The sequence below is a fragment of the Anas acuta genome, chromosome 5 (assembly GCF_963932015.1).
Source record: "Anas acuta chromosome 5, bAnaAcu1.1, whole genome shotgun sequence".
Lineage (NCBI taxonomy): Eukaryota > Metazoa > Chordata > Aves > Anseriformes > Anatidae > Anas > Anas acuta.
Genome location: NC_088983.1, coordinates 52,962,041 through 52,989,192, shown reverse-complemented (window position 1 = coordinate 52,989,192; position 27,152 = coordinate 52,962,041). Strand labels below are relative to the sequence as shown.

Genomic DNA, 27,152 nt, shown 5'->3' with positions numbered 1-27,152 from the left:
TCCCTGTAATCAAGTTGGGCTATGTAGATGCATCCTTTGGAAGCTGTTTTATGTGTGCCAAGGAACACTCCCTCCTCTAGCACACTGTATGACTTGGATGGTTGTGGCTGAGCCTTTGTCATGGTTTCAAGGTCACTTCATAATACAGAGTTGATTACATGATTATTCTGCCTTTATTAATACATTGGTGTCAGATTTCTTTCTTTGAAAAGGGAAAAAAGAAAAACGCCCTGTGTGTCCACAGTGAACTATTCTAAACCAAACAGTAAATTTACAATAGCCAGAAAGATAATATAGTGAATGCACAGTGGGGTCTTGTTCCAGTTAAACTTCTGAGAGAGATGGATGCTCCTTTCAAATGATTTTATTTGCTAAACATAATCACATAAAGTAGTCCAGTCCTCACAAATTTTTATGAGGTGATATTATGACCCATAAAAGGACTTTATTAGTCTTTACATGAAAGCTTGCTGCTTTCTGTTAGAAGGTAGCATTTTTTAAGGTTGCTTGAAAGCAATGGAACAATGAATTTTTATTTTTGGTTTAACCCATAACACATTGTATGCTTTTGGAAAAATGCTGAATGTTTCCTGGTAAATCCAGGTTCGGAAAAAAAAAAAAAAGTTAGTAGGAGCAGTGGATGGGGCATACAGTGTAACTGGTGATAGAGGTTCATCACGTGAACCTCTATCTGTTTCTGAAGGCTTTGTTGTTTTAATGATACTGTCCTGTTTGAGAAAACCCTGAATAAGGACTGCTGCAAGCTTGCACTTCTTACATCTTTCTCTGTGAAGAAAACGCTCAGTAGTTCGAGCATTCCTGGATGCAGTTTGCTTGGATTTCAGTCATGGAAGAAGAATTGTGCTTTATCCTGGTGACAGCAGGAGCTTGAATGCTGTGCCAGGCATCGGTGCAGAAGGTGGCATGTGGCTGTCACAGCCAAAAGGAAAAGGGGACAGCATGGATTAACATTGGTTTTAGGGACTTTTGTGGGTGTTTTGCATGGCACTTTAAACAGTTTGAAAATTGGTAGTTTGTTTGGAGCCCGCCACTGGGGCTCTCTGTAAGGCAGGGGGTGTTATTCAGGTCTTCTGCCTGTGTGCGTGGTAAGGACTCCAAGCCCTTTTTAGAAAGACAGAAAGCAGAAATTGTGTGGCAGATGTGTGATTGCTGGCACAACTTTGGGAGTGACAGAGAACACTCCTGTTTCTCCTTTTTCGCTTACCACATGGACTATCAAGGAAGCAGTGAAGAAAAACAGTTACTTCTGTTTCCCATACTTCAAGTTCCTTTGTGTACAGAGGGAAAAGAAAATTGAAAGAGCCAGCATGCCAAACAGGAACAGACAACAAAGCTGAGTAGCAAGGAAGGCCAAATGCCAGCTGATGACTGGGAACATTGAAATGCCCTAAAAGACGTGGCTTGGGGTCGTCACCATGTTTTACCATTAGGAAGTGAAAAAGATTAGCATAGCTGAAGATCATGCGTATTTACTGAGATTCCTTTCATCCTGTCTGCAAAATCCACATATAGTCCCTATTTTATAACAAATTCAGTCCCCAGATCCAAATCTGTCCTGCTCTGCATCCCTTCAGGTCTGCTATTTCTTTAATCAGGGTTTGCTGTCTTTGTCTCTTTCTTGGACTTGATGGGCAGAGTGATGTCTGTGTCTTCTCACACTGGGTCTGGATGGTGCAGATGCTCATAGGAACTGTCCCTGCTCATGTAAGGGGAGAAGTTGGGCTTGAACCAGAACTGGCCTGATCTGTTGCACCTCTCTGCTTTCCTCCAGCTTTTCCTCCTGGAGAAATGGCACGACTCCAAGGAGGAGCAATTTTCCCCCCTTTGGGGAGGACACTTAGAAGTAGCTTCTCAAAGGGAAACTGGAATTCATACAAGGACTGGAGAGCCACTCAGCCAGCTGCAACCACAGTCCTGTGACTAGGGAACAGCACAGGCAGCACTGTAACGAGCAAGATGCTGCCAACTGTTACTTCATCTGCCTTGAGAGTTTGGGAGTAAAGAAACAGAGAAAGGAAAGGAAAGTGCAGCCAAAGGCACTTAAATATCATTAGAGTTATGTAAATCAGGCACGTTAAAAAGACAGAACTGAAGTGTTATTTCCCTCCTGAGGGGTTCTGGGGATAGCTGAAAGGGAGAGGGATGTCTTGAACAAAGATGAATTAAGTTTTTCTACAATGTGAGATGTCCTGGGTAGACAGGAAATAACCTCTTATTAATGTTTCAGTCTTCAAAGTTGATAAATACAAATACATAATATAATCCTTTAAGAACAATGTTTTCAGAGGGTTTGTACTTGGCTTTAACATTTTAATTGTGCTGTTAGGCCCTGAAACAAAAAGAAATACTTTCTGTGGAATTTTTGCTTGTTACTTGCCCAAAGCGATTAAAGCAGTTTACTTTTAACTGCACATTGCTTGTATTATTTTGGGTTGTAAATAAGTACATCAGAACTCAGAATAACTAAAAAATGCAGAGCGATTGAAGACTGCAGAAGAGAAGGGCATTACACCTGTAGCTTTGAACATTGGGAAGATCTTCTCCACAAATGTGTCTGCTAGGAAGGATGATGTTCAGCTGGGGTGCAGAAGGCAGGTGCAAAGCAGCCTGCCCTGTGCAGCTGGGCTGTAGCAGGCACATATGAGTGGTGAGAGCAATAGTTCATCTGCTGAGTGCATGCTCTTCATGACTGTTTTAGTCAGATGAAGATGGTGCTACTGTACTTGTAATTGTGTGCCTCCAGCTGTCTTTGCACAGAGGTTTGAAATTGGGAGGAGCTGAGTGGTGGTAGTATATGGAAAACTTATCAGAAAAGCGTGGTCAGATTGCTGATTAATTCTTTGTTGCACGTTGCAAAGGACAGGCAGTAGTGTGCTGTAAAACTCTACATCTTCCTACATCAGTATTTCCCACATCACAGAGTTCAGCTTGTATCCCTTCCCATGCGTTATATGGGAAAACAAATCTGTGTGTAAGGCACTAAGGATGGAGATATTAACATGTGGAGATGTGACTTTATACATGTAACCAGCTCGGTGCAAAGAGGGAGGTGTACTATGATCAAAGCTCTCAGCAGCGTGCAGAGATGCAACAGATGAAGAGGCGGGAAGTTTATCTAAGAGCTAGGGAGCACGCAGCCAGGAGCAGTGCTGATTTTTATGGGGAAAAAAAAATAATGTACAGAGGAGTTGGCAGCTAGCTGAAGATAGAAAGGAGCCTGGGTCCAGCAAGTACATGGAAACATTTTTGCCTGCGAAATCCTGCCACACAGAGATAACCAAGCAAGCTGGCTGTGGCTGCAAAAAAGTCTGTCTGGGATTACTTTGCCTCTGAGAGGCAATTTACATCCTGCCTGTGTGCCTAAACCAACTAATGTAAAGCTTCACCTTACAGGCTCCAGTGCATTGCAGGCATACCCTGATTCACAAAGCAGAGAGTCTGAGGCTGATGAAGGTTATTACTCTTGATATATCTGAGCATTTGTTACAGATAGCAGCTTCGGCATAATTTCTGGGTAAGCTCCTGCAGTGGCAGCATGAAAACTCTTCACGTCAAAGTGAAGGGAAGGATTCAGAAACTGTTCCTGAGAAAAAAAAAACTTGTTATATCAAATAAGGTTGTCTTAACAATGTGTCTTGGTACTAGGAACGTGCAATTGTTTTTGCTTTCCTGTGGAGGTCTTGGATTTCAAACATTTGGAATGGGATGTGCTGCATTAGCTAGTTCAGGGGTGTGTTGTCAGCCCCAAGATATTCAGTTCTAGATGTGCACTTAAGGAGTAAAGCATTAAGGGGGCTGGCTGGAGTTTTCTGGGTTTGTCTGAACGGCAAAAGCAGCAAGCCAGAGCGTAGGAGCTGCAGTTCCCAAAAGAATTATTTTTTGGAGACAACTTTTGGGTGTATTATAGCAGCTAGTTTTACTTGAACAGTGAACGCCCTCACCAGAGCAGCCATTATGAATGTGTAAGAGCAAGAACTTGGACGGATGCACTGCAGCATTGTAGCCTACCTGGTGCTTTTGAAATACAGCTTTCCTCAAGTGAGTGCTGCCCACTGGACCTGATCAAAGTGGGATTTCTCAGCCTTTTTCAAGAAGGGAATAATTAAATCCGGAAAGGCTTAAGTATAAAGTCATTAGGAATTAGTAAATGTTCCACATATGAAAAAAACACCTGAATATTGAGAATTTTTATGACCAATGGAAGGGCTTTTTGCTTGTCATCACATTATGGATATTACACACCATTGTGGTTTAACCAGGCAGGCAGCTAAGCACCACGTAGCTATTCACTCACTCCATCCCTTGCAGTTGGATGGGAGAGACAATCAGGAAAAAAAAAAAAAAAAAGTAAAACTCATGGGCTCAGATAAAGACATTTTGATAGAATGGAAAATGAAGGGAAAATAATAATAGCAAAATAATATACAAAACAGGTGATGCATGGTGCAATTCCTCACCACCTGCTGACAAATGCCCAGCCAGACCTGAACAGCAGCCCCCACCCCCGCCAGCTCCCCCAGTTTCATTGTTCAGCAGGATGCCACATGGCGTGGGACATCCTTTTGGCCAGTTTAGGCCAGCTGTCCTGGTTCTGTCCCCTCCCAACTCCTTGTGCTGGCAGGGCAGCATGAGAAGCTGAGAAGTCCTTGGCTCTGTGTAAGCACTGCTCAGCAGCAACTGAAACATTGGTGTGCTATCAGCAGCGTTCTCATTCTAAAGCCAAAACAGAGCACCATACCAGCTACTAGGAAGAAAATTAACTCTATCCCAGCCAAAACCAGGACATGTATACACCACCGTGTCTTCTGCTCTGGGTGCAGCAGTAATGTGACATAGGTGTGATAAATTGTTATTAAGTGCTTCAGAATTTGCTAGTCTGCTTTGCCCACCAGCTCTGAGGGGACACTGCTTAAAAGATCATATTTACTAAACTTTAGGTTTTACTGTGACAAATAATCTGAGCTAGTTCATTAAGTTATAAGAATTTCTCAGAGCTGTTATTGACCATTAAAACAAAATTCACAATAAGGAGCACTGCATGTCAGCATTCAGAGGAGGGAGGACAGAAATACAGAAAAACTGCTGTGTTTTAACTTTACAGTAAGATGCTGCTTTGATGATACTGCAGCAAAACTGTATTTTTCAAACATATCCAAAAGGTGTCTTTAAATGTTAGCAATAAGAAACTGTATAGGTACCTGCTAATTGGGCCACTTCCCTTGAGAGGCTTTTGACATCAGTCGTAGGTGAAACTAAGTCATACTTTCATAACACTATTTTATTCATAAGTCTTAGGTGAACGATATGTAAGTGAATTACGCTTTAAGACATGCAGAAGAAAAGATGAGCAATGGGATGCACTTTCAGGAAACCTGAGGCTTGTGCTGAAAAGATTCAAAATGATTCCCAGCTGAGTAGAACCTCACCTGAAGAGCTGCAGCCCTGCTGAGGTCAGCAGTAAGAAGGGAACTAGAGCCTTCACATCAAACAGGCAAGAAATGGTAATCTGACTGAGCCTGGACTCAAGAATAAATTAGGAAATAAGAGCAGCTGCTGCTTTCAGAATCAAAGTATGATAAAAGGCAGGGATTTCCAGCTTACAGTGAGTTTGGGACTCAGTGAGGCTCACAGACCAGAACACACAGTGGGGGAGAAATCTTGTGGCCTAAAACAGCAGCAGCTGCTGTATCACAGGCTTAGTGATTTCCTACACCTGTGTAAGGCAGCTGTCTGGGAACCGGAGTGGTTCATTGTGCTTTCCAGAACTGCAGCAGGTCCCACTGAGTTCCTGCAGGCATTGTAAATGGTGATTTTCCACTCTAAGAAGACAGCGTGGCTGTTTCAAAATCAAGAAGGTGATACTGTATGCTGCTCTACCTTCACGCTGCCTGGAGGTGCAGGGGAAGAGGAGCCAGCTAGTTATGCTCTTGCCTTAGAGGAGAACATTATGCTGTGCTCAGGGTTAGAAAACTCTGAGCTGTTCATGCTAGTGCTCTCTGTGGTGCAAAAAAATCCCTAGATCTCCCCCCAGTCAGCATGTGACAGGGCCTAGAAACAAATGCTGAGGCGTAAACAGCCCCATTTCTTATTCCCAGATGCTAGAGTTAGTCAACTACCTCTCCACAGAGTTTTTGTAAAGTAATTATACTGCTCCAGTAGGTTTGTATAGCCTCTTTGCAGAGATGTAAATGTTTATCTAGAGTATAAAACCATGGAGAATCAGAACGTACATCTCAATTTCAGTTCCACAGCTACATCTGGGAAAGGAGAGGGTTGGTCACCATGCAGACATGCTATGTATCATCCCCTCAAACACTCTGGCCTTGGCTATATTCACATGAAATAAAACTGCTGCTAATTGCCTGCAAGTGTGCAACTTTGCCCTTGTGAGCAGTATAAAACCATGGAGATTTGGTTCATAAGATCTCAACTTGCTTTCACATCTTTTATTGAAGCAGCTAATATTTAATGAGGCTTCAGAAGCATTTGAGCAATTCTCCTGGTGCTTGAGGACCTAAAACAAGTCCTGACTATGTGATCTCAGTTTTATGCTGCTGTGTTTGGTCAGCCTTTTAAGCTCCTTTTGCTGAGAATAACCATCAGTTCCTTGATTCCTCTTTGAGTCTATTTTATCTATCTTCTTCACAGTACCCTGTAAGAACACTGACCTCGTGGCACTGCTTTTTATTGGTAAGTTTTCAGCTCAAGTTGGAATGTACAATTTGCATAAGGCAAGTAAAAAACATCTCATGCCCTGCTTAGAAATATTGGCTAGAAATTAAAGTAGGATAATATAGAAAGATGCTGCTCACAAAAAAAAAAAAAAGTAATAATAAAACAAACAAACAAAAAACATATTTAAATTGCAAGAAACTTTCCTCTAGGGGCTATAGAAAGACAAATCTGCAAATACTCACTCTCAGACCAATATCAGAAAAAGAAAAATCTGAATAATACAGCATGTGTCTTGTGGAGACAGCGAGGTCACAGATCCAAATGATGCAGTTTGGCCAGGAAGGGGTGGGGAAGTGTTGTATTCAGCCCTCAGGTGTAAAGAATAAATCCCCATCTCAGTAAGGGGACACTTATCAGTAAAACAATTGAAAACAAGAGCCTGCTGTTTTATGTCTGACATGGACCTCACATTGCCTACACCTGGCCATCATGCTTATCTCATTTGTTTTTCTTTGCCTTCTTCAGTTCAAGCAACTGGTAAAACATGAGGTGTGTTAGCATGCTGAAGTTAACTCTAAGAAAGGACTGTTAATCCATTCCAGCTCGATCATGGAGCAGCTGCAATTTAGCTGGGCAGTATTTGAGGTATGGTGTTTCTTTACTATTTTTATGTTTTTTAGATAGCTACTTTGTGTGTCAGTATATTCTTTTAATGAAAGTTCCCCTTCTCTTGATCCTGCGAGTGCCTTGATGTGCTGTCTCCTGAGACAGGCAATTGTATGGCGATGTACTGAAGTGGAAGGAGTGTTATTTCTGAATTCTTGTCTCTCTTTTAAACGCTAAAAATTTTCCAATGTGTTGTGGCTGTTTTGCACAGCTGCTGTGATGCATAAGCTTGGTTTAAATGTCTGTCTCGTGGCTGCTTGGCATTACAGGAAGGTACACAACCACTGAAGTTTCTATTCTGACAGACCTAGTATGTGCCTTCTGGTGAATCAGTATTTCCTACGGTGTGCTGCATTGTTCTGACCTTGAATTTTTATAGGCTTGTCTTCCAAGACAGCTTTTTCTGCCTTGGTCAAGGAGAGTTTCATTTTCTGTTTAAAAAGATGCACATAAGAAGCTGTGAGAGACCTACAAGTCTTGGCTGTCTTTAGGCTCAGTTGGAAGTTTGATACTGATTTCAGTGGGGCCTGAGAATGAACCCTAAACTCACTGCTTAATTATTCCAAAATACAAAGCTTGGGCTTTCACGTCTATTTTCTCCTCACTGTTCGTCTTTCTTTTCCCCACCTCATTTCTTTAACTAATTTCCTTAAAATAGCAGTTCTGTCTATATTTTTCCTCCTGCTTATGCCCAACACCAATTTTAAGCATAGGCCTAAAACCACCCTAGAGGGTGGCTGCCTGCTTGGCTTTATGCTCGTGCTGGGATTGGCGGCAGTGGCTGCTGCTGAGAGAGGTGTTGGGATATCTAGGGTGACAGCAACAGTTGGATGAACAAAACAAGAGAATGGAAAATCTTGCATTTGCTCCTCTCAAATGTTTACTTCAGCTCTTCATTACCGGTTTTTCCGTGCCAGCCTTCTTGTCCTCCAGTGTTTCTTAGCTTGCTAAGAATACTCAGTCAGCTTTGTTTATGGGCTCTTCTACACTAATGGCCTAGGCAAATTTTACAGAAATTTAGGAAAAGTCCACATTCTTTTGGATCTGTAAGACAGATCCAATAGGCATTCAGCTTTTTAGAGACCTATCTATTGATTTAGACTCCCATCAACTAAAATACTGCCAGTGGGAGTCTTCACTGCAGGATGCTCTAGTGTCTAAAGACATTTTAGGTGATTTTGTGTCCTAAGACCTTTTTAATGCTTCTGCACTGTTTTGCAGTTCTTTGTTTTGTTTTTCATAATAGCAGCAAATGAGGAGAAGCCTGTAAGTGGTCTTTGGTGCCTGCTTTTTGTTTGGATATTCATAAAGCTGAAACGTAAATAAAACTGCTGCTACTTGCCTTGCTTTTATTAAATTCTAGGCTGCCCATATAAAACAAGATTGTTCATGCTGAACTTGTAGGTTAACTAATAGCCTCTGGGCCATGCTTTGGGCTTGTCTGCCTTCTGCACCGTTATTACTTTGGTCTTGTTGAACACATTTTGCCCTTGGTTATACTCATTTTGGTTGGCGCAATAGTAAAAAGAATGAGTTTCTCTCAAGACGGCTGGAAAAGATTGCAGAGATGTTTGTTTAAAGATTTAGCATGGGTCAATAGGAAATGCATTTGTCTCCTGGTAAATTTATTATGAGGCCACAGCACCAGTTAGTTGCATTATCCCAAAGATTATGGCTTGAACAGAGTACTGTCTTCTGGATAGTTTTATAAGGGATTCTGTCTTCAAAGCATCAGTGCCTCAGTGAGGTGTAAAGCCCTGTAGCAAAATTTATGCAAGTTTATTTTTTCCTTACATCAAATAAGCTTGAAACAGCTACCACTGTGCACTTAACAGCAACAGAACGCTTTCAACTTGTACAGAGCTTGCTGGGCAAAACCAGCTTCTAAAAGCAGTTGTGTTAGAAGTGGGGATACATTTTATCCAGACGAACCCTAAATACAACAGTAAAAAACACACAAAAACAAGTGAATCAAAGGTAGTGTAACAAATCGTTAGCATAATAATCTGTTGACATGGTTTTTCAAAGTAATGAAGCATCTCTTACCACGGGCAGCTTCGCCTAGTTCATGTGTCCCTGTGAAAGTCAGCGAGGCTGAGGCTCTTAGCTTATGAGTGCGCCTCCAAAGCTAGGCTTCTACAATATGCTTACGCTGCAGTCAGAGCTGGTGTTAAATCAGTCACAGCTGCCATGGGCTACATGTACTTTGCTAAGGATTTATTCAGCTTCTTACGTTACGATTGCAGTCCATGCTGTCATATGTATTGGTACCACTGCCCAAATGAGCTAATTAAAATCTGCGTTGGGTTGCTCTGTAGACAGTAGAAACCTCTCTCAGCAGAAGAACGCTTACTGAGCATTTTACAACTCAGCCTACCTGCGCAGTGAGCTGCCTGTGAGATCAGGAGGCTGCCTAAATCTGTGTTCCTGTTCTTGAGGGTGTTGGACCCCGGGTTTATCAGTCCTTGTGATTTGTCCACTTATTAAAAACCAAACAAGCAAAAAAATCTGCTTGCAAATGTTCACATTAGATATGTCATTTTAATTTGTGTGCGTAAATATGTTGCTGCTTCTATTATACCCCCAAACTGTTGATTATCTGTCATTTTCAGTTATCACACCCACCGAACTCTAGTGTGCAATAAATTACCTTCTGATCAAGATGGGTTTGTTTGCCAAGTGTTGCAGGGAAGCAACCTGGCAGAAATTCATACTCAGCTGAGAGGAAATGTCAGAGCTGACTATTTATGTGATAATTGCAGTACCAACAATATGCTTACAGCAGTAACCTTGCCTTACAGGATCACCACAGAACTACCTCAATTAAAAATAGAAAAGATTGGTGCAGACAGATCACATCAAGCAGCTCCCATTGTCTGTTACAGGATTCCCTTGCCCTTCTCAAAATGGCTTATCCAGCCTACTGTTAAAGGAATCAAGAGATGCAGGATTTCACCACATCTCTTAGGAGGTATTTACACAATTGAATACTGTTCTTGCAGTGTTTTTCCTGATGTTAACATTACATTATAGTTTCACATATTTTTATATGTTTTAATATAAATTATGGCAATCATTGACAAAAAAGAAAAAAGCAGAATCAGTGGCATTTAAAAAATAGTATAGGAAAGTGTAAATCTTAACTTACACACTCTGTAGGTTCTGACTTATTTTTTTAACCTAACACTTACTATCGAACATAAACTGTCACACCAGGACCTACCATAAACCAGTGTTATCCCCTAAAAGTATCCAGAGATGAAAGGATAACGATTTTTATTTTTTTATTGGTATCCAGATGTGCAAATGTTTCAGACAAAAGCAAAGGCAATGTAACAATATCAGTTGTATTTAAATATAATGTCTTGTGTTGAAAAGAGCTGTGCCAAAGAGCAGGATTATTATTACTACTATGGCCATGCGGATATTTCTACCGAAATGGAGAACGGTGAGTGCGTGTGGATTATTTAGCAATATGCAAGAATCAGGGCCACATAATTCACAAAACAGAAGTTTCTCTACCACATCCACAACCATGTAGTCTCAATGTTTCTGTTTATTTGTACAGTAAATAGAAGAAAACTTCTATCTTACGCTTATATCACTATTGAGTGTTGAGCTAAAGGAACCTGTGCACATGCTTTTAAGAGGTGTACATGTGGCACACTGAGTACAGCATTGCCAATTTGTGCACTGTAGTCACTGTCAGTTCAGATCATCCTTCCAAATAGCCCAATGCCAACTTAGTGGGACAAATGAATAAATACAGTCTGAGGAGATGGGAATTTTGTGTCTTCAAAGCAATGCGTGAACTGTTGTGATGTTATTGTTTGTGGGTTTGGGGCTTTCTGTTTGTTTGTTTGTTTTGTGTATGTTGGTTTTTCTTGTGAATGTGTTTAGCTGTTTGCTTGCTTTGGAATGAACAGAAGCTTCAGTTATGTTACTGTGAGAGTCTGCTGAACTTTCTGGACAAAGCCTCCTGAAAGTTCTATTAAATGCTTTAAAAAATATCATTCAGGTAATAGGAATATGGATAGATTGTGTGTTGCCACAGCAGGATTAGAAATGCTTGCTTGTTTTTGCTTTCTTAATGGGTGAAATCAGATTCAATTAAAGTTTGTGCTCTTTTATCTAGACAGCATAAAATTAGTAACTGCTGTGTGCCTGGTTGCTGTCTTCTGGCTGGAGGGCTGATATTCAGTTACAACCTTAGTGCTTGTGCCAAGTGCTGGAAACCCTTAGGTTGCTCTTGTGGTTGGAGACAGTGAAATATTTGGAACAAGAAGTCCTGTGTGATGACCATTAGGTGATGACAGTCATCTTTATGTTCAGTGGTTTACATTCATAGGTGCTTTCGAAACTGTGTAATGGCTCCCTAGCTGGTGCCATCTGCTCTTGGTTTTGTTATAGCCAGAGGGAAGCGCTGCCATGTGTGCGGCAACGTGGTGTGCGTGCCACAAACTGCGAGAGGAGCAGCGCGGCTGCTCCAGCCATTAGAAGCTACTGATTCTTGCTCTTAATGAATTGCAAATAGCAACTCAAATACTTGATTAAAAATGTATCCTACAGTGCTTAGGGCTTGCATTTAAAGCTTGCTTTGTCCAGTGAGAGCAGTCTGATAGAGAATTAAATGTATTGTGTGTTTTTTATTATTTTTTTCTTTTAATTATTATTTTATTGTTATAAGATGCCCACTTAAGAGGAAACTAGTACAGGAAATTCTAGTAGAGCCCATTTTTGGCAACTGGTAGTGTAGGGGTGCCTCTATAATGCTGCCTATGGGGCAACAGCATTTATTGGGCTTGTGTTATTGCTGTGCTCGTCCCTGCTTCTGTGCAGCTCTGACACCTGGTTTCACTGTTTAACCCTTAGCCTATTTTCAGCTGTACCCAACTGCTTCTAGAGCTCTCCACTGTAGCTATCTCCTTTGTTCATGTCCTCCCCTCATGTACAACTTCTCTCTCCTTGATCTTTCCTTCATTTCTCTTCTCCACCTCCTCCTTCTGTTTGCTAGGCTGTGTGAATTCCTCCATAAATGAATGCTGAGATACATCGCTTGCTTGTCAGAAAAATGAGTAGTCCCAGCTCTTCCTTTTTGTGCCATCGGTGTACACACAGTTGTTTTGCTTTGCATCTGGTTTCTGAGGCAGAAGTTTCATCTCTTTTAACTAAACTGTGTTCACAAAGATGGAGAAGCTTAGCCATAGCACTTTTAGAAATTGTCCTTTCAAATCCCTCTGTGGAGAGGGGGAGGGGGAAGAAATCAGTAAGTTTGCTGGGGTGGGAAACACTCTACATAATCCTGCAAAATCCTATAAATCACTGAGAGCTTCCAAGGCAATTCTCTGGGAATCATCTGGGCTCCTCAGTAAAGAACAGGCCACAAGAGAGGCGAGATTACCCTTCAGGTAAATAATCCTGGAGTTGGGAAGCAGATAAATTTCTGTATTTTCCACCTAGTGTTAAACATTTTAAAGTGACTTGGAGGGGAGAAACAGTAAACTTGCTGCAGGGTAACAACATTCCGTTTCACAAATGTATAGCAACAGCCTGGGTAAAGCACACAGAGGGTGTGTGGCCAAACCCTTGACGGGTATTTCCATAAAGAAGAGTGGCTCCGCAACCTCACTTGACCTTAAGTGTATTCACAATGTGATCCTTAATTGCATATCTTGTAACATTGTTCCCCTGTAGGGTACTGCATTAGGCTATGCACAACAGGTATCTAAAATAGCAACGCTATATTGTTGGGGGCATAATAAATGCTGGTTGCTATAGCAAGCAGCCAGAGTGTATGTAGGAAAAAGGATGTTCAGAAACTGTCCTGGGCAACTACAATCAACTGCTGTCTCTGTCATACAAAGCCTTTCACTTAGACCATGCTTCTTCAGAGGTGATTACTCGTTTTGTGTCTGTGCGTGTGTGTATGTGTGGTAGGCACCTAGAAGAAAATAAGGAGCCCTGGGGTTTGACTTGCAGAAGTACGAACTATTTAGAGATGTGTTTGAAATCTAGGAGAACTATACACAGATAAACAATCACAGAATTGGGGGGAAAAAAAAGAGAGAACATCTATTCTGTCTTGCACCATGCGGCATTATTGACTATGCCTTTATCAGCCACAGAGATGTTTGTCTAATTCGTTCTTCAGATCCTCCAAGCAATCTATTGCAGTGTTTATCTGTAAAAAAGATTTACCAAGTATTTACCAAGTATATACCATTCTTCTTGCAGTAATGGATAGGGCAAGAAAATTGGGTTAAGCTGACATTGAGAGGGTAACAAAACAAACAAAAAAGGCAGTCTTTTACGTACTTGAAAAGTTTTGGCTTTCCCTCAGTCACCATACAAGACCGTATGGTGCTTATCTGTCCAGTCTGCTTTTTTGCTGGTGGTGTTTTCACTCTCCCTCATTTTCTTTTCTCTCACCTGGATGCACTTTGACTAGATTTTATCACTCCTGTAGTGTCTTCCTTCAAACTGCTAGCAATATTCCAGATGAGGCTTTATCAGTAGTGCTTAGTGCAATAGAAAGGTAACTTCATGTATCTCGCAGACTGTTTGCAGTGTGATGCAGGCAAGCAGGAATTTGCACTCCTATCTCACGTTGGGTTTTAGTAGGCACAAAGCAGCTTTATCAATGGTCTTGTTTTTAGAAATGGGTGAAACAATGTGGTTGTAGCTTTCCAAAATAATTCAGGTTGAGGGGAAAAAATGCTTCAAGCCAAAGAGTTGGAATTTAGTAATCAGAGTCAATAGGAAGGCTCAGGTCATCTTGAAATAACCTAGACTCAACTCTATCTATAATAAATCTACATGTAATCTAAGAGCCTTTGCAGGCCTTCAGGCAGATTTTCAGTCAGGATAATATCATTACTGACCCAGAGAAAGCCTAAATGTCTCTTCTGAGTACAGGTGTTCAGAACCTGGGCACAAGGACATGAATTTCACCAGCCAGTAACTTCCATGGGAACTTGCTTTAGCGCTCACAGTAAAACAGCCTGCCTAGTGAGTTGCCCTCCCTATGTCTTGCACCACAGGGGTATGTGCGTTTGGTTGGGTTTTATTCTTTTGAGATGTCCTGTGTATGCTGACTAAATCAAAACTCTCCTCATATTGAATTCAGTGCTGATAAAGATACAATCTGTTTCAGCTGTTTTCAACATAGCGAAGTTAAGATTTATGAATAGAGGTTTTTTTTGTTGTTGTTGTTTGTTTTTTTTTTAATAGCAAATAAACTTCTAAGTGGTGGATGGTCAGTATAAACACATCAAATATATCCAGTATCTGCTTCCCATATTCCAAAAAGCATTTGACTATTACAGAAAGCCAATGCTTGACTCAGAGGCTCCTTAATTCTAATGTCTATTTGATGTACAAAGCAATGCCTGCTGTCAGCTGTTTCCAACATAGGTTTCAGGGTTTGTGCTGACAGGCCGTGCAGGGGGTGCACTATGCTCCTCAACCCCTCATCAAGAATTTACAAGATTCCTTGCAATACTTTATTCTGTGGTAAAACTTTCTGTTTAATTCTTTCTCTCTTCTTCTGAGATTATTTACTCAAAGGTGGCATAAGAAATGGACTTTTAAAAAATGTTATCCACAAATTCTGGTGTCCAATTTGTATTAAACCCCATCAAGTGAAACAGTATTAGTTCAGGGTTCTGGATAGGTTTTGAAAGTGGTCAGGCACTACCAAGCCTTGTTGCTATCAGACTCATTAGCAAGAGAACTATAAGCTGCTAGAGGAAAATGTTGCTTTATTGTTATGTTGTGATCAATGTCAAGAAAAAAAATATTTAAGCTTTGAAAATCATGGCAGGGATAAATGAAGGACATGGTCTAAAAGGTGTCTTACTGCCTCTTTCAGGTTCTTTCTCAGACCCAGGTATCAAGGCTGACTGGATTCAAATAACATAAAGATTAAAACTTCCTCTGATAAATGTGTTAGACTTCTCAGAGGTGTTTCTAACATCCAGAAACATGAATGCTATAGAACCAGATAAAATTCAAGTGGAAGGCTGAGAAGATCCTTTCTTGTGGAAACACTTAGTGGTTTCATGCAGGAGATCAGATCTGTGTTCAGCAGTACTGAATTTGGCAAACATTTGGTAGAGCGCTTCTCATAGAAAACATCCTCCATCTTGCTAGGTAACTGGAACATTTTTCTTTTAATTATCTCTCATCCATCTTTGGTTGTTGTCATTGATGTGACTGAGCAGAAACCATTTATCATGGTTCTTAATGATTTTTCATTAACCAATTAAGTCAGTGAGGCTAGGAAAGAGATTCAAGATAGCACACCTTCCCTAAGTACTGGGGCTGAAGTTCTTTCTTTTGTAAGTAACTACTGTAAATGCTGTTTCCTGTATTTCTTTTGTTTGTTCACTCACATCCTTGGAATGACAGGAGTCCCTCAAACGTTTTACGGAGATTGCAAGCATGCATTTTGTAAGATGAAGGATGATTTTACTTTGTGACAAATACTGGTATTTGTCTCTTAACTGCTCCTGGGAAACTGCTGCCTCAGATCATATTCAGTTGCCTCCATACTCTAGGCCTGGTTCTGTCTGAAAACTCCTGAGGAGAATTGCTGTGCTCACAGTCAATCCAATTTGGAAACAGCACAGTGAGAAGCATCAGCATCTCTACTGTGTCTGGATTGTTTTGACAAACACACAAAGCTTTCACTTGATCTGCTTTCTGAAAGTTGAAGTGAATTGGACTGTTCTGATATTCTCTTAACCTGTTGCTTTGTGATGGAAGGGATCCTGCGTAATAGAAAATCTTCCTTTAGTGGCACTTCTTGTAACAAGTGGAGTTGAGCAGGGTTGTATATTCATATCCACTCGACTTCTGGTTTTGGTGCTGCTGATCTCAGCCTTAGCCTGTGGCACACTGAGGGTAATTTGTTCAGTCCTAGCAAAGTTACTTAAATCGGAATTTTGTGAAAACAGTCAACAGCAGGACTACAAGATTCTTTGGCACCATGCAAATGTTTTTATCTTGCAACTGATGTCCAAAAGAGAGTCATATTTTAGGCTTGTCCACAGCTAACTCTGTAGCCCTTTTAATGGCTGCAGGCTCAAAAGTACACCGAGTCTGATAGATGGCTCTCTCCTAATTGATGGTAAATACCTCTGCATACCTGTAACACAAGTGCACCTTGAAAGTTACTCCAGCCTAGCGAACACTGGAGTGGTGCCCATGTTAAGAAAAATAAAGAAAAGTAATTTTTAAGTCCAACACACAATGCTAAAAAAATGAACTCCACATAGAAATAACTTCCATTGCCTTCTCCCCTCCTTTTGCCCTCTAGCAGCACCAATTCAGTAGTATGCGAGTGTTACACTGTCATGTAGTTTGGAGTCTAAACAGAGGACCACTGAAGCCAAGATATATTTTATGTTTTGGAAACTGTAGTCTAAACTATCAGGCTGGAGCAAAGCTGAAGTGAGTAATATCAAGGTAAAGAGGATGCATTTGTGAAGAACGAAAATCTGTCTAGTCAGATTGAAAGAAACTTTGTACCCTGTTTTGCCTACAGTTACTAGGATATAGTCCTATGCCTCGCTGTAGCTGTACTGCATTGTACTGTGCTGGGGTTGCTATTGGTAAGAGCAGAGTGGGAAAGGACAAAAAGACTCTGGTCTTTGGAAATAAGTCACAGAGGTCGCCCCCAGGAAGGAGAACAGACCTGGTGTGACAGCTTCTCCGCTGTCCCTTAACCTTGTAAATCAAAGCAGTTCTGTTGCTGTGGTGAAGAAAACAAAACGACAACTTCCCCGTGCACTGACGCTCTCTGGTGATATAATGGTGCCTGCCTGTGTGCTGACACTGGCCAGGAGGACCTTTATTCAGATTAAAGGATTATTGAGTGGTGCACAGTTCAGCTCAGGATACTGAGAATGAAACGTGTCTTGAAGCTCCTTACTAAGTTGTGGACAAATGAGCTTCTTCCTGTTGGTGGTGGTGCTGTCTGATTTTCCTTCCAAAGGATAATCTGGTGCTATTTATGTAGGTGGCAACTGGATTTCAGTCAAGAAGGCAAGCTTTAGAAGTTGAGAGGCTGTAATATATTAACGGTGTTTGTGGCAATAATGTATTCTGGTGAGTGAGATCCTGTAGCTTCATTGTTACTAAATGGAACTAGCCGAAAAATTGACTTGTTTTCCTGGGGAGCAGGAAAATTATATTAAATTCTCATAAAGTTATAAAAAAATGTATATATATTTAACTCTTGTCCATGTTTGAAATGTAAACTGAATAACAAACGCTTGTTATTTTATGTAGTTACACCTCAGCCCCAGGAGGTGCCCCATGGCTATGAATTCTCCCTTTTATCTTGCACTTGCTCAGGAGGGAAGGGGAATAGGAGATACTGTGAGAGGTGTCTGGGCAGCAGAGGAGAACCAGAGCCCTGTGATGGCCAAAGTCATTTGTCACTGAGGCAGCGTGTTCAAATAACACAGAATAATACTGAATTTGTCCAAAACTGAATAGTTGATTCTACTTGAGAAAAATCAAAGTGTTTTTGTTTTGCATCAGTTTGGCTCAGATTATGGTATTGTGTTTAGGCTTTAATGAAGGAAAGTTGTGGATCTGTGTACCTTTCAAAATATTTCCCCAGAAGATTTCCCTTAAGTAATAGGATTTTCTACTGAAAAAATGTTTCTGTCACTTAAATCTAGCATCTCTCATGGCCCTGTGAAAATGTTCCAGTTGTGCAAATCCCTAAGATGTACATGGTCCTAAGATCTTTAGTCCCGAGCTCTAAATATATAAACAAATAAGGGGTAGAGACTCAAGTGAAATGGGTCTGGTAGTGGTCTGGCACGTCTTTGTCAGATAAATCGCATTTATTTGAAGTTTCAAGTTGTGTTAGCAAACTTCTACACTTGATGGCAAAGCTTTTGGGACCCAAACCCTGAACTCTCTAAGGCTTCCCCACAAGTAGCAGAGATGGCAATACCAGAGGCAGAAAAAGTCTGAGTGCCTCTTATACGAGATTCTTGGGTGACAAGTAATTTAGAAAGGTCTGTGCCTGGAGCTGTAGGTCAGGACGTCCCATACAGGGGCTAGCTCTTAGCACCCCAAACAGCTCTGCACCACGATAGACGAGACGTGTCCGCAGAGCTGAACGAAGGCTGAAGGGCAGCATAGAGGAACAAGCTGAGTTGCTCTTCTGGTGCTGGAATGAACTGGCCTCATGGCAACCTATGAATGGTAATGCTGCCTAGAAGGCTCAAACTGTAACTTTTATTTTGATGTTGCTGAACAAAAAGATTGTGGAAGGCATCTGTTTTGGAAATGCATTTGGCACAATAAATAACATTTACATGACTCTTACAGCAAATATCGCTGTGACATTTACTTTTTTTTTTTTTTTTGGCTGTTTGTTTGTTCATTTGTTTTCTAAAACCTGTACCCTTACCTAACCTTGTTCGAGACTGGAAGATCAGCTGGCTTAAAAAGATAGCTCATACTTTCTTTTGCTTCTCTAAGCACAGGCTTTATTACAACAGTGTTACAGAGATGTATGGCATTTTGCAGACTCTTCCAGATCTTTACTCAAAGGGTTTTATAATTCGATCCCTGATCTTACTTCAATTTTTTCCATGAATCATCCTTTTGGTCTTGCGGAGCTATGGCAAAGTAAGTGAAGTGCCCTAAGGTTTTAGATTTAAGTAAATATGGTACAACATGGAAAAACAAGAGTAGCATAATCTCTCCCTCCCTTCCCATTTGCCCCTCACCCTGCAAAAAAAGGAACAGAGGAAAACCTCTGCTGAATTTCTGGACCTTGACAGTGTTCCTCAAGCTTCTGTGAAAGCCCTTCTGTGGCAGTGTATGGGGTTGGGACAGTAATGTTCAGACCTCCCTGAGCCAGGGGAACAAAACTTTCCATTGGCCCAGGTTGCGATGTAGCCAGCCAGGTGTGTACTTATGGCTTCCAGCACTTGCCACTGAAAAGCGAGTTCATAGTGTCATTAATAAATGTGCGTATATAGTCCCCATTGATGAGACTTGGGCAGATTTTTGTGAGAATTAGCTTTATTTTTCCACATAGAGATAGAAAGTGTCTGATTTATTCTAGGATTACAATACCAACAACTTGCTTGGTTTACCTTTGTACCATGAATATTTTAAAATTATTTAAACAGATCATTTAGTGTGGTGTGTGCCTCAACTCTGAGCTTTGGTGATCCATGTGGAAACCTTTGTACATCGGTTTTCACGAATGCATAATTGAATGCTGGCACAGCACCTTTACAGTGGTCTTGACATATCTGCAGATATTTGGACTTGGAGATTCTATGGCCCTGCAAAGAATCACTGATGCTCTTTGACATTGGCAGTGACACACACTAAAACCTGTGGGATATAGCACTTAGCTGTATTGCCAAGTTTGAAATTTCCATTAGATGAAGCAGGCGACTGAATTCAAGAAAAGAAGGAACTGTTAAAAGGGAGCTGAGATGATTGGTTTCCATTCTTTCAAAATGTACGTTATACAGAAATACCTTTGTCATTTCTGTTTGTAAATAACAGCCACCAACAGAATGCCTTTCCCTGCTTTCTTATTGTCTTTAGAGTTACTGTTTTATTTCTTCTTTCACATCTTCTGGGCTGCTCTTTTCCTAGCTTTTCTGTTCAGTATTTACTGGACTGCATGCACTTACTTTGCTGTGCCCTGTTGTTAAAACAAAGCTATTCTCCATGAGGCTCTGGTGTCATTGCTATTGAGAATAATCGTCAGAACAAGGGGAGAGTCTGTCCTCTTCGATGTGTATTTCTAAGAGGTTTTGGTATAAGCAACCTTCTGACAGCCTTAATGTTCCTCAGATCTTTAGAGCCTTTCTGTCTTTGCTGGTTTCATGCTTCCTATTAGTAATCAGGTGCTTTGCACCATTGCTGAAGTACGTGTGACCTTCCTATGCTACCTCGATATCCTCTGTGCAGAAACTCTCCTTCTGCAAAAGGCTGATATTCAAATAATCTGTAAGTGACAGTCACGACCACTTCTGTGCGTAACAGCAAAGTGAATCCTTCATTCACCTCTGTGTCCTTGTTATAGGCATGAGTGTGCGTGCTGCGTATTTATTCAAACATGTTTGCTAGACTGTCATAATGACAGTAATTAGTCACTTTTTTTTTTGAGGGGTGGGCAATAGGTAGTTCAGAGCACACTTGTTTGTATTAGGGTGAAGTGAGATGCAGTGAGGTAGAAAGATCTTCACCTTCCTTATGTTCTACAGGAGTCCACGTATGATCTAGTTCATGCATGATGCTTTCCTAGCTTTCTTCCATGCCTGGCTGTCTGACTCCTAGCTGAAACTCTGCTGAGGTTTTTGCATTCCCCACTAGCTGAGAAGAGATGGTGGTACAAGGTATCTGTACTGGTCTGTTCTTCTTCACAGCAGTTCTGTATGGTGCCATGTTTTGGATTTGTGACCAAAGCAGTGTTTATCAAACACCAATGCTTTACTTACTGCTGAACAGTGCTTAAACAGTGTCAAAACTTTCCCACTTAACTTTCCACCCCCCAACCCATCCCCAACGGGACAGTCAGCCTTGACAGCACTGTAGGCAGACAACTCAATTCTAGGGTCTGCTTCTGCTGCCCCCTATTCAAAATGCAGGTTTCTCTGTATCTTCTTCTCATCCTTTCAAATAAACACAGCAGGGAGAGAAAGTTTTGTAAACTTGCGCTAATTTAATGTATCTGATTTTTAACATTATTCTCTTCCAGAGATACATTCTTTCTACTTACTGTGTCAATGAGTTTGTAGCTGTAAAAACAACTGTTACAATTATTATGCAGCAAAATAGAAAACTTAAAGGAAATTATGTTGCAGCTCTATCTAAAAATGATTCCTCAGTTCTCTAACCTTCTTTAAAAATTCATCACCTTCCAAAGCTGTTCCCCAACCTAAATAGATCTGAAGCTAAAGAAATATGTATTTAATTTTTAAAGAAATCTATAGAGGATGGGGCCAGGGTCAGCACAGGGCTTCTCAGCAGGGCAAGCAACGCACAAGTTTGCTGTCCCAAGGGCAGCTGGGGAGGGGGCTGCTGAGAGTGGCTGGAGGAGAGGCTGAGGGAGGTCAGTGGGGTTTGAGGTGGGTACAGGGCCTGGGCAAGGGAGGAAAGCTGGATGAGGACAGGAGGTGCGTACAGACCTGGTCTGCACGGTGATGAGGAGGAGGCACGAGGTGTTGGGGAAGGTACGTGTGGCTTTAGGGGGTTTCTCTCTTCCTTTCTCCCTCTTTTCCTACACTCCTCTTTTTCCCCGCTGCTTGCTCCCTCCGACATGAAGTGGTTATGTGAAGAGGCAGGGCTGTGACCTGCTCCTGCCTGTGCTCAGGATGGGGCTGCAAATGAAGGTGGCAGCGGCTGCTGCTGTTGCGGGGCTACCTTAAACATCCCTTGGCAACCTGTGCAGGCAAGAGGCCACTGGCATGGTCACAGAAGAATCGCACAGATGCAAAATGGGTTGATTTGCCAGCCCAGGCTGCTTTGTATTTTTTGTGTATAGTCCTCTGGATGAGACTTTAAAGTTTGGCTGTATTCTGAAAAGAAAATAGAAGGACTTTTGAGTTTCCATACCTGCTATTTCTCAAAGAAATGTGTTCAGTTTAGAAGTAAAAGAAGGTTCCTTCTCCTGCTGTTTCTTTGAATGTTCAAGCTGAACTTTTTCTCTGGCTTTTGCCTGTTACAAAGGCATACTGCCCTAGATTTAGACCCTTTCAAGCTAAATCTACATTTGTTGAACAGGTGTGATGTTTTATTGTTATTTTTTCCATGATCACTTTTTTCCCCTGTAGCTTCACCTGGTATCTGTTTGTTACAACCTTAAAGCAGAAACAGTGATTGGCAATTCTGGTATATTTAGTTAGCTGAGATAATCCCACAGGTTGTCCAGTGTTAAATTTCAATGGCTCTTCTAGGTAAAGCAAACAAACAACAACAGCAAAAAGCAAAGCAAACCAACAAACAAAAAAATGCACTAGAGATTTAGGAGGAACTAAGTAAGACTTCTGAAAAGAAACTTTTTTCCCTCTAGTAAAAGCAACACCAGCAGTATACCAGTGTCACTCCACTGCCTGAAAGCAAGTGCCTGTGTTGATGAAGGGTCAAACAGAATTCACTTCAGTCTACTTCCCTTAGCTGTATTGGCTCTGAATTGGTATCAGAATAAAAAGCCAGTGGTAGCCTCTTTCTGTACTAAAATCAATAAGCCTAACAGTCACCACATAAAGAAAATGCATCTGCAGCTAAGCCTGTGCCCTCACAGAATCTCTTCACCTTGGAAACATTAGTGGATTTATTCCTGATTTTGCAAGGTTGATAAGAGGCTATAGGCTTTTTGTTTTAATTTCTTGATGGGGGAAGCTGAGGCATAAACAGAGTATGAGATGCAGCCCTTATGCTGCATTGTGAACTGAGACTTCTGGAATTTCTATTTTTACTGTCCTGTAGCATCTCTTGTTCTTGAAGGCCTGAAATAGGTACTGTCTCAATATATGCTGCATATGCTCATATACACGTCTCTATACACTACCAATAAAATCTGTTCTGAGAGCAGCGTACAGGCAACATGCAGTCAGGGAAGAGATTTTTTTCAGCAAAGCTACTTTGTGTAAATCCTGTAGGACCTCTAACTTTTATTCATTCACTCACTATTTCATTTTGAGCCTTCCTTCCATGTGAGACAGGAATTTTATGTAGCCAAATGACACAACTGGAAATCCTGACATTGGTCACCAGAGCGAAATGGTGCTATGTACAAACCTGTATGAATATTTGGAGATCGTGGATGTTTGGGGTAACAGGATAGAGCCTGCCTGCCCAGTTTGTACAGGAATCTGTCACCCTGAAGTAACTGAGGTGGTTTATTAAATAATTCTGTTGTGAGTCAAGTGAGTGCTGGTTACTAAATGGTCCTAGGACCAACTGTGCTTCCTTGGGACTAAGGACCTGATTATAGTTAGGCTTGATGCTGAGACTTATCTGCAACTGTCTTCATGCTCATAAATCAGAGCTTCACTGTACTTCTATCCCTTCAATTCCCTTTTCTTCCATAGCAGATCTTTCATGTCAGTGCTGAGCTTTTCTCCCAGGCTCCCTCTCTCCTGCAAAGAACATTAATTCGTTAACTGTTATTAGAATGAATCTGCCCTAATGGACCTGTTCTGACCAATGCATTCGTGTTTGCTTCAAGCAGTCTCTGGTCTATTTTAATTACTCTTCTTTTGGTAATTACCGTCTCTGTCTTTACACTCCTTTGTTCTTTCCCCATTTTGCTGATTCAAGCCTTTGAAAAGAGGTTTTTCAATTTCATAAGATCAGATAGAAGTCCTTCAGCTCCTTGATGAATTGCAGTTTCTCTTACAGCAAAATTGTCCAGTAGTTCACAGGAAGGAGTATCCATCACTTCTATTTACAAAAGTTAGGCTTCTGTCACTTTGATAGGGGACAATAAGTAAGGACAGATAGCAGGAGCATCTTAGCAGAAGTTTATCCTCAAGATCAAAGTCTAAATGACATGAAAGTATGTGTCATAAATTTAAATCCTTTAATCCTTCAAAAAAAAACCACCTGTGTAACCTCTCCTCCCACTTCCCCCCCCCCCCCCCAAATAAAAGTTTACCATGCTAAAAATTCTAAAAATATTCTTATAAAATACAGATGTTTGCTGTTCATATCTAATTAAGGTTAAAAATTGAATTGAACAACACTGGATAGATTTTTGGACAAACTGAAAAACAGGACAAAATACGGACAAGATTCCATTAATAACTTTAACTGATCTTCTATTGTCTATCTTTGTATGGTGAATTATATATAAATATTCTATTATAATGTGCTTCTGAGAGTTAATGGTGTAGCCAGAGTGTTGTCTGAGGCTATGATGGTATTCGGGGCATTTTTATGGGCAAGAGAGACTACTGTTTGTTGTATGTAGATTGTGGTCAAAATGGATAAATGTTAGCAGGTACAGCCCTCAGGTGATTCATGTGGAGGACGCTGTTGATATTTTCAGAGTCACACAGAAGTGGAGCTTAGATAACTCTGATGATAGAGATAAATGACTTTTTGAGGCTTGTTTTTGTTGGATGATACTATGATCTGCAACTATTACTATGGCTTCTATTATTATTTCTTGTAGAAGCCTAAATAAAAATATCAGTTCAGGAAAAAAACCTTATAGCCCATTGAGCTGGGGATTTTAACACTAGCATTGTAATTAAAATACTGTACTTCGGAGTAGAGAAGTAGGGGGAAGGCCGAAGACTTGGACTAATACTGAAGTTTCTACTGCTCTCATTGGTAGTTATAAACCAATGAGACCATGTAGTGAGTTGAAAACTGTTCTGTTTTGTGTGTTTTATTATTATTATTTTAGGGAGTAGGCTGAGCTTTGCATCGAGGACAGATAACCTTGTATCTGGTCACCGAGATTTTTATTTTATCTTCCTTCTTTTTCTCAGCTACAGAGTACTGAGCTGGATAAAAACTTGAGCAAGTATGGCAAAAACTAGCTTGCCAATAATGTTTTTGCTTGATCAGTATTGGCACTCCCTGTGCAATCGCATCCATTTTGTGTTCTTTGGAATGTCTATACAGAGTGTGGTTGGGTTTTCTTTGTTTTCATCTTATTTTCTAATGATTTGCTCTTTATTTTTTATTCAGCAAGAAATTTCTGGTTAAATGTTTAACCTAAACAGTACTGCTACATGGTCTTTTTTTCAATTTGTGCAGATTTTCACTCTGATTAATTATTTTATCTCCAAATCCTGTGTAATGCAGGTCGTAGACACTAGCAGCCACTGTGATTGCACTCATACTATTTCCACTTCTGCCTGTGTTGCATCACGTTTGAAGTCTAGCCTTTTCTCTAGGTTACACCATTTCAGATTCTAGTGCTGAAGTATTTGTGCTACTCCTTTATTTTTTTAAAGCCTTTTTGTACAGTCTTGCTAGCTCCCGCATAAAGCTGTTATCTGCCAGTTGTCTCAAAAACTAATTTTCTGGCAAGGAAAGCTGTATGAGAACAGGTTATTTGCTTTCTTTGAGTCTTCAGTATTGTATCTGTTTACAGATGCATAATCTCTAGAGAGCTAGCTGCTGACCAAGACTTGTGAAGGGAACAGGCTAAATGGTTTTCCTCATTTAACTTACAGCATTCTGGATGTCAGAAAACATCACAGTGAAATATATTTTGGTATTGTTTTGTTTGGAAATGTTTCTAGATTTTGATAATCCTTGCCATGATTTTTGTTATCAATAATTGTGTATTATGCTCATTCTCTTTATTAGTGTTTTTTTGTTGTTGTTGTTGTTTCTTTCAGTAATGGGAGTTTTCCTGCAATCCCTCAGCTACAAACAATCATTCAAGTAGCTGATACAGTTTCTGTTGAAATGTCTGAGGTAGTCAGTACCATACCAGTGGCATTCATAACCTCTGATGTCCACTAAATGCGATTGCAAAGAGCCCCTGTTCATGAAACTTTATGTGCCAAAATCCATTTAGCTGTTCTTTAACCAGCCCCAACTGCAGAGTTTTGTTAAGCTTGGCTAAGTAAAATCTCACTCCCCAACCCAGTGTAACTAGGTGGATCTGTTCTAACAACATTATTGGAAAAAGTATTTTTGTATGCTTAACAATTGGTAGTTTAAATGTACATTTTCTTCTGAATATTGTCCTTTCTGTCCTACTGCCGGTAGGTTTTGTATGTTACCGTCTATAGCCTTTGACCGCTACAGCGAAAGGAAGCTACATGTGCTGAAAAAGAGAGATGTTTGTGTATCTCATTTCCTTGTGGATTATCTACTTTGACAGTAGTTAAAGTAGAAAACCACCAGAAAGCACATAGAAAAGCTCTGGAAAACAACAGGAGAAGTATTGATTAGGAGCAGCCTTCCCTGACTGCACTTGCTCTGCATCATTTTTAAATTGGAAAAAAAAAAAAAAAAGTTCAGAGGGATTGTAAGAACTGAAAATGCTGACCAAAGCAGGAAGGGGAGCAGATAGGTTGTGAGCAAACTGAAGCTGATAAAGAAATATAGGAACAGCAAGTGTCTGTCTGGCTTACTCAACCCCTATTTGGTCTTACTCAAATTATCATTAGAGACTGAGCTTTTGTAAGAAATGTTGTAAAATGGTCCTTTGTGCTAAGCTACCACCCAGAATTTAAGAATCTCCTGTATAATTGGATAAACTTTGTCTTTAAAGAAGGCAGAATTTTTGCTTAGCTAACATCACGGGTCCCCACAGAAAGAGGTATAGAAAGTGGTGTGTATGTAATCTTGGTGGCCAAGTCTCAACGTGGTTGAGACCTGCAGCAGGCAGGGGAGGTACAAAAGCTGTGGCTGCTGCTTCATGGTTGTGTTTGAGGCAGACTAACAGGGGCCAAAGTGCATTTGGAGCTGTAATGCCCTTCCTGTTTTATTCTTCTTCTACTGCAGACCACTGTTGCTATAGTGCTCACATTCCTTACACTTTTATCCATATATTTTATTTTTTATCTTTTTAATGTAAAACTTCAGTGACCACAGTGTCGTGTTCTGCTCATGTGCTTGTTGTTACATGCTAGATGGCAGTCCCAAGTACGTATACTGATCTCCTTACGTTCTTTCCGTTCAGCTGCATGTGTGGTTTTATTTGTTGTTGTGTTTATAGCGCAGAAAGAGTTCTATAACAGTTAGTGGGTGTAGGCCTCATGTCACAGATTTGTCATAGTTATGCGTACTTCAAAACGTACAAGTCATGGGTTTCTGTCAAT

General features: G+C 40.7%; 1 long non-coding RNA gene across 1 annotated transcript in view; it reads left to right on the top strand.

Annotated features, from left to right (window-relative positions):
* The window catches only part of LOC137857788 (uncharacterized), a 63,007-nt gene that overhangs the window by 23,087 nt on the left and 12,768 nt on the right, over positions 1 to 27,152 (top strand). Inside the window, exons 5-6 of the long non-coding RNA XR_011097281.1 lie at positions 7,222 to 7,341; positions 10,164 to 10,354. This is a non-coding gene — a long non-coding RNA (uncharacterized lncRNA). The remainder of the gene's footprint in view (positions 1 to 7,221; positions 7,342 to 10,163; positions 10,355 to 27,152) is intronic.